At 42.0% G+C, this 8,705-nt stretch overlaps 1 pseudogene; it reads right to left on the minus strand.

Annotated features, from left to right (window-relative positions):
* Positions 1–2,126: 2,126 nt before the first annotated feature.
* On the minus strand, positions 2,127–8,407 carry LOC127204955 (peptidyl-prolyl cis-trans isomerase A-like; annotated as a pseudogene).
* Between the last annotated feature and the right edge of the window lie 298 nt (positions 8,408–8,705).

Consider the following 8,705-nt stretch of genomic DNA (forward strand, 5'->3'; position numbering starts at 1 on the left):
AGCACGAGATGCTCCTAGTAACCCTTGGCTGGGTGTTTGTACTGGTTATGAGTTAATAGGAGAAAAACACCTCCTTTTACATAGTTCAAGCATTTCTCATGTTAGTTAAAGCAAATAAATGAACAAATAAACAACAAGATCAGAGCTGTGAGCAAATTTGACAATTTGAAAGAAGGTGTTGTTAAAATGCCATTTTCTCTTATGATGGTTGGGAGTGTGAACAAGCAATTTGGAAATGAATTAAATTTTTTGACACAAGCTCTCATTTGAAATATCAGGCTGGCCCAAAATTTGCCAGGTATCCCAGGATGGCCTGGAATTCACAGAAATCCCCCTGCTGCATCTGGATGCACAGTGTTGGCTTTAGAGAAGTGGGCCGATAAGTCTGGTTTTCATTGTTCTCTTAAAAACTTAAGACTCTCAGTTTGAGCGGGACCCCTGGGCCCAAATCTGCCTATCATATTGTTCTACTTGTAGATTTCTAGGACTCTCTGTATCCTTTTATTTTGCTATTCTCCCATGCGTCTCTCATTTAGAGTCCCAATAGGATGCTTTCCCCTCTGTCCCAGTTTCCTGGTAAGTGAAGGCTTTCGTGGGACATGCCCCTTGGGCTAGTATGCAGATATAAGTGAGTATATACCATTTGATTCTCTCTGCTTCTGGGTTAACTCACTCATTATGATCATTTCTAGCTCAATCCATATATCCACAAATTTCGGGAATTCCTTGTTTTTAATAGCTGAGTAGTATTCCATAGTGTATATGTACCACAGTTTCTTTATCCACTCTTCTACTGAGGGACACTTAGGCTGTTTCCATGTTCTGGCTATTATGAATAAGGCTGCTATGAACATGGTTGAGCAAATTTTCTTGTTGTGTTGTGGAGCATCTTCTGGGTATATTCCAAGGAGTGGAATAGCTGGGTCTTGAGGAAGCCCTATTCCCATTTTTCTGAGATAGCACCAGATAGATTTCCAAAGTGGCTGTACTAGTTTGCATTCCCACCAGCAATGAAGGAGTGTTCCTCTCTCCCCACATCCTCGCCAGCATGTGGTGTCGTTTGAATTTTTGATCTTAGCCATTCTGATGGGTGTAAGATGGAATCTCAGAGTTGTTTTGATTTGCATTTCCCTGATGACTAAGGAGGTTGAGCATTTCTTTAAGTGTTTCTCAGCCATTTGATACTCCTCTGTTGAGAATTCTCTGTTTAGATCTAGCCAATGGTCAGAATATTCTCCACAGTTGAGTGGAGAGTGTGATATGACTTTCTCACGTACTATGGTGCCTCACATTTGACCATATCCCCTGGAGGGGGAGACCTGGTGGCACTCAGAGGAAGGACAGCAGGTAGCCAAGAAGAGACTTGATACCCTATGAGAATATATAGGGGGACGTAATCCCCTCAGGAACAGTCATAGGGGAGGGGAATAATGGGAAAATGGGGGGGGGGGATGGGAGGATACAAGGGATGGGATAAACATTGAGATGTAACAAAAATAAATTAATAAAAAAAAAAGAAAAGAGAAAAAAAGAAAATGCATCGATATGTTCAGGAAAAAGGATGAGCTCCATGGAATGTCCCATGAGCTGAAGCTCAGATTTATCCTGTCAAAAGAAACTGGAGCTAGAAGACGTACTCAGTGCTTGGTCCCTTTCAGGAAGTGGGTGAATGCCTCAAGAACAATGCAAAACAGTCACCAGAGCCCTTGGCATCATAAGGCATGGACTACCCACAAGACTGGCCTTCCTGGAAGGAGAAGGGCAGCAGGCCTGGATGCTCTCCAGTCTGACTTAGCAACCACTCACCATCCACTTGGCATAGACAACTTGAAAGAAACTTTGTAGGTTCTGGGTTTGCTGTGTAAACCAAGGAACTCCCAGGAGCAACAAATAAAGCCACAATCTTAAGCTAAAAAAACAAAACAAACAAAAAAACTTAACTCTCATTTTTTCCTATTTGTTTTTACTCATAATCATAAACTTAACTCTGCAATCCAGCTAGACTCATAGGGGAATGAGGAAAATATGGAACCCAAAGAACTTCACTGTGAGCATATGGGGTGGGGGTGCTCTCTGAGCAACAGAAGGAATGATATGGTGGGTAAGATGCCTGCAAGTCAAAAGAATTAGAATTGTCCACAGTAAGAAATGATGATCTTCTTGCTGGTCTTGCCATTCCTGGATCCAAAGCGCTCCATGGCTTCCACAATGCTCGTGCCTTCTTTTACCTTCCCAAAGACCACAGCCAGCCAGCCAGCCACTCAGTCTTGGCAATGCACTTAAAAGAACTGGGAACCGTTTGTGTTTAGTCCAGCATTTGTCATGGACAAGATGTCAGAACCTATATGCTTCAGGATGAAGTTCTCATCCTCAAATTTCTCCCCATAGATGGACCTGCCACCAGTGCCATTGTGGCGTGTGCAGTCACCACCCTGGCATACGAATCCTGGAATAATTATGTGCAAGGGGGAACTCTTACATCCAAATCCTTTCTTTGCAATGCTCAGAGCATGGAAGTTCTCTGTTGTCTTTGGAACTTTGTCCGCAAACAACTCAGAGGAGACACAGCCCAAGGGCTCGCCATCGCCGTTGGCTGTGACGCTGAAGAACACCCATACTATATTGTTTTGATTTTGGTTTTGTGCTCGCGATCAGGCAGTGGTTGATGCTTCCTGCGGGTGGTGATGAAAGTGGTAGACTCGTAGGCTGTTTCCATGTTCTGGCTATTATGAATAAGGCAGCTATGAACATGGTTGAGCATATGTCCCTGTTGTGTGGTAGTGCATCTTCTGGGTATATTCCAAGGAGTGTACGTGTCCCTCAGTAGAAGAATGGATAAAGAAACTGTGGTACATTTACACTATGGAATACTACTCAGCTATTAAAAACAAGGAATTTCCGAAATTTGTGGACAAATGGATTGAACTAGAAATGATCATAATGAGTGAGTTCACCCAGAAGCAAAAAGAGTTAAATGGTATATACTTACTTATATCAAGACACTAGCCCAAGGGGTATGTCCCCATGAAAAACTTTACCTACCAGGAAAGTGGGTCAGAGGGGAGGACATCCTATTGAGACTTTAGATGTGAGAAGCCTGGGAGAATGAGGAAATAGAAGGATCCAGAGGGTCCTGGAAAACTACAGGCGGGTCTGGGCCCTGGGGTCCTTCTCAAACTATGGCACCAGCCAAGGAAAATATAGGCAGTAAACTTCGAACCCCTACCCAGACTAGCCAATGGACAGGACATTCTCCACTGTTAAGTGGAGAAGGAGATCTGTCTTTCACACAAACTCTGGTGCCCCATATTTGACCATGTCCCTTGGATGGGGACACCTGGTGACACTCAGAGGAAGGATAATAGGTCACCAAGAAGAGACTAAGATACCCTATGAGCATATACAGAGGGAGGAGGTCTCCCTCAGTCACACACATAGGGGAGGGGAATAGGGGGGGAAGCGGGAGGGAGGGAGGAATGGGAGGATACAAGGGATGGGCTAACAACTGAGATGTAATTTGAATAAATTAATAATAAAAAAAGGAAAAAAAAGTGGTGGACTCTGCTTCTCTGACTTTGCAGTCAGGATTTTTCCTTAATGTTGCATTTGTAATTTATTACTTTACCACAAGGGTGCACTAAAAAGCCCTCATAAACACAAGAATGAGTTACTTAATTTGCTGTAACTCATTTACCTGGAGCAGTAAATGTTTTATTGGATTCACTTGGTGGTGTTAACGCATACAGAATTTTCCTAGATTGTTAGAGTCAACATACATAAAGATTAAAATATATTTTACTCTCAAATAAAATACAACTGATAATCTCTATTAATTAAGTCTCTAAAAGACTACTACATAGTTTATTTTAGGAATAGAAATGAATTGAGATAGGAAGTTTTTAAAAATTCCTTTTGCAGTTAAAAATACTTTCTCTTTGGGAAAAAATAAAGATATAATTGTAGCAGATATTCCAGTCTTGAGCTATAAAGCTTTATGTGGCAGCATTATGACAAATTTTCTTCATTGCTAGGATTACTGAGTGAACTTATGTGTTGGGCTTTCAATGATTCTTACAGACATGGGGAGAAACCGAACACACTATGTGTAAGAGTCTGAACTGAAAGTGAGTAAATTGCTTTTCACAAGACAAAACCCAATGCTCAAATTTAATTACCTTCATATGCTAAACACACATTGCCTCTTTTATCCCCCTGATGGAACATGGCAGCAATTTTGCTTTTGGGAAGAGCTTTAGAATTTTTTGGCACAACTGCCACGTCCTCTTCTTTTCCACTGAGTTTATTTTGATCACTGTGTGTCAGGCACCATTGATAGACCTGGCAGAATCAAGAGTTGCTAACTGAGGCTCTTTCTAAGTCTTCTCTCGGTATGACAGGGGAGATGCAGTTAATGACAAAGTCACCTGAGAGGCAGGGTTTGCTTCCATGTTTATTTGACTTTCATCTGTAGACTGGACGTATAGGTGGGAAAGTACCACCATGGTTTTAAGTTAGGTCGTGGAAGAAATGCCATATGGGGAAGCCATCTTTTTTTTGTTTGTTTTGTTTTAGTCTCAGCTAAATCACCAAAACCTCAAGGACTTCAGAATATCCATTTTTTTTTCTCATTTGTAAAATAAGAGAGTTAGAAGAAGTGATCTTTGTGTTGTCTTTGTGTTTCATAATGTTGATTCCACTTACATTTCTGTACAGCTGAGAGTGTATCCCTCCCCCCCCCCCAACTAAGATGCAAAAGGAATGGATTACAATCTGAACATTTTTTAGCAACAGGACAATAAATATATTGTGAGCTTTTAATTTTGAATATAAAGACACCATTCATTTTTTACAGTTTTATTCACCAGGGGCATCTTGCCAATATGATAGCATAAAATGACCCCTTCTACACAAAATCTCTGAATACCACAACATTCCACACCACTGCTATTCATCACAGGGAATTCTTTGGTAGGCCAACTAGCTTAGAAATGGAAAAATATGCAATAGCTGCAGTCCAAGAAATGGCATTTAACATTGAAGCCTAATAGTGTGGGGTTTCATTGAGAACGTCCTTATTTTCCACCATTCCTCTCTTCACCTTAATTTTGCATTTAAATACCTTTTCAAAATCATGGTCAATAGCTGGTGCTTAAAATAAAACTGTGCAATAAGTGTCCATGCAGCTTTTCATGTAGTTTTAACAATTATTTTTCATAACAAATCTCTACCATTTGATCCCATCTCCTTCTCACATCCCTGTGAAAACACACTCAACTCCATCAAAACCTCGGTAAAGCCTGCACCCCCCACCCCCGCTTCTTCCTGCTCCCCACGTGGCCTGTGTTTGAACTCCAGTGAGGTGAGCCTCTGGTGTGAGTACAAGCCTGACTTGTGAGAGCTGGGATTTCTGCATGCCTGATCATGTGGCTTCCAAATTGGCTTTGTCCTTGTGTAGGCTTAATCGTGAAGAGACCATTTCCATGTGGTAATGGCTGGCTGTTGCCTGTGCCTGACTTTGTCACTGAACAGAACATAGCCCTTGACATGTACTTCAGATGCACAACCAAACACTTTCTGTTGACTGGGCCCCAGTGGCCTGCCAGAGCATTTGTTGTTGTTGTTGTTTTGCTTTGTTTTGTTTTTGAAGAGGCACACAAGTCTTAGGTGTACTGATGTGGTTTTGCTCTGTGATTCTGGGCACATACATAGTAGGCTACCTGGTGAGAATTAGAACAAATATGTCACTTCTTTTTAAACCATTGAGATTTCTATGTCATGATAGGCTGGCTACACTGACTTGTATATGGACCTAGCAGCGGACTCCCCATTCCTCAGTCTAAGCTTGTTTCCTGGCACCCACTGTGACGAGATGCTATTCAATATTCTGTCACAAAGGGCAAGATACAGCAACCTGTCTTGTAATTTGAAAATATCCTGCCTTGCGCATACTACCAGGCTTCCTAGCATTCTTCTGATTTAGAGGTCCCTGAGTTTTTATGAGTTTACCTCTGTCATATTTTCTCATGGGTCTTCCCAGGACCTGCACTGTACTGTCTCTCCTCCTCCTGCTCAGCCAGTGTCCAGTAGATGTGCAGGCAGCTTCCTTGGAGTTCAAATTTGGGCTTTTATTATCACCCAGAGCTGTAGTGCTAACCTACATCTGAGGATGAGCTGTGATTGTGTGCTTTACAACTCCCATGTGTGTGCAGACTCATTTTCTTCCCTTTTTCTGACTGAGATTCAAAAACCCACATAAATCCACTTGCATGTCAACTCAGTGTACTACTTGGCAGGCTTGGTATGTGCATATATATACATGCACACACATACACACACACATACACATATACTCATGTGCATACATACACATACATACACATATACATATATACATGTACGTATATGTATATGTATACATATAAACACACACATATACACATAACACATATATGCTTATACATGCACATGTATATATGTATAGATCTATATATGTATAGTTGTGTATGTGTATGTATAAGTGTATATATGTGTATATGTGTGATTTATATATAATATGTATATTATATAAATCAATACCATTGACTACTTTCTCTCATCGACTGTCCTTTACCTAGCCCATGCCTCAAATTCCATTTTGCCTGTGGTCATCTCTTTTAGTTGTGAGGGTGGCTGAGATACGGAATGTAGGGTCTTCATGCTTCCTCTTGGTTCTTGGTACTCCTCTCTATGGTAGGTCTTACCCCCCAGTCTGGTGAAATGACTCTTCTGCCTGTCAAGGATATCGATGCCCATGGAGGCAGTATTCTAGTTACTGACTGGCTTTTCGCTCCCTTGCAGTGTTCTCCACAAACTGGTCTTTCTGTTCTGGTCCAAAGTGGGAATTCTCTTTCGCTTGCATCTTCCACGCTGTGATAGTAGCTAGTCAACTAAATGTTCTTTTATTTAGAGAAGGAAGAGTGGAGAGAAAGAGAGGAAAAGAGAAGGGAGAAGAGAGGGAGGGAGAGAGACAGAGGGAGGGAGGGAGGGAGAGAGAGAGAGAGAGAGAGAGAGAGAGAGAGAGAGAGAGAGAGAGAGAGAATCAATTCCAACTGTACAGTCAAAAACAAGGTATACCTATCTACTTGTGGACTGAAAGTATGGCACTGTGGTCTTTATCCAGAACTCATCTTTGTGACGGACTTACTGCCTCTCCCTCTACCTGTCCCTACTCCAAACGAAGCCCATGATGCTTCTGTGTGTCTTTGATAACCAGTGACAACCTAAATCCTTTTATTGGTGCTCAAAATGCCTGGTTATTTCTAACATCTAGAGACGAGAGCAGAGACAAGAGCCATAATCCCTCTCTTCCCCAAGGGTCCAGAAGGCATTGCATTGTCACTGTGCCGCCGTATTTTCTTGACAAGTCCATGTCTGCGTGTCCTTGTAGATTTGGTATTGATTCCAGGAATCAAATTGCTGACTCAATTGACAAACACATACATGATTGGCTAAATAATTTCTAGCACCTGTCCGTCCACGTTTTATTGCTTTCCTTTCCCACAGTGATATGAGAGCGCCTTTTCCTAAGGTGTGCTAAGAATGGGGCTAAAGGTAGAATACGACAGATGAAAACTTCTCAGCATTATTTTGATTTGCACTTATCCCAAGTTGGGCATGCTTGTGTCTTAGGGTTAAGGCCTGTTTGCATTTCTTGTTTGTGTTAATTTGTTTATAATCCCAGGAATTGTACTGTTTTGAGACAGGGTCCCATGTAGTTCAGGCTATGGTTGGTCTTGCTATGTACCAAAGGGTGGGTGACCTTCAACACTAACTCCCACTGTCTTCACCTTTCCCTTAGCAGGACTCCTCTACAGGCAAGCACCACAACACCTGACTTCCTATCACGTGTTTGCAGGCCTTTTGGGTAGGCTTCCCTTCATAATTTTAGAAGGGCATTATATAATTATAGTATGAACTACTTACTCGGATAAAGTTTTGAGTCCCCTCCCCCACTTAGCAATTTATTGGCTTTCAAATAATTTTGTTGTAATGTGTGCTTTATATAACAAAATGCGTCAGTGCTTTTCCTCGTGACCTTTGAAATTTGAGTCATAGCAAGGAAGAGTCTTTTCCCACACTTCAGCCATTGGTTAGTTTATAAACTTATTTATGCAACAATTGTTCCATCTATTTGTGTGTGTGTGTGTGTGTGTGTGTGTGTGTGTGTGTATGCTTGCACAAATGCACACTCATGGGCATGCTGGGGTAACTTCCTCACTTACCTCTCCACTTATTTATTTATTTATTTATTCAACACGGCCTCTCAGTGACCTGGAAATCCTGTTTCATCCAGACTAGCTGGTGACTGTCTCCCTAGACAGCCCCACCTGTCTCCAGTCCCCGAAGCTGGAGTTATAGGTACAGCCATGTTCGCATTTCTGTCTTTTTAACGCGGTTTGGAGGATCTGAACTCAGGTCCTCCGGCTTGCATAGCAAGCACTTTCACCCACTGAGCTGTGATCCCAGCTCTCCCATCCAGACATCGCGTGGGTGGACCATTAACGCTGATCCACTTAGGACTTGTCTGATGTGTACTGTAGAGAATGGGCCCTGTACTGGCTGGTTTTGTGTCTTGACACAAGCTAGAGTCATCGGAGAGGAAGGAGCCTCAGTTGAGGAAATGCCTCCATGAGATCCAGCTGTAAGGTATTTTCTCAAATAGTGAT

The sequence above is a fragment of the Acomys russatus genome, chromosome 21, assembly GCF_903995435.1.
Source record: "Acomys russatus chromosome 21, mAcoRus1.1, whole genome shotgun sequence".
Taxonomy (NCBI): domain Eukaryota; kingdom Metazoa; phylum Chordata; class Mammalia; order Rodentia; family Muridae; genus Acomys; species Acomys russatus.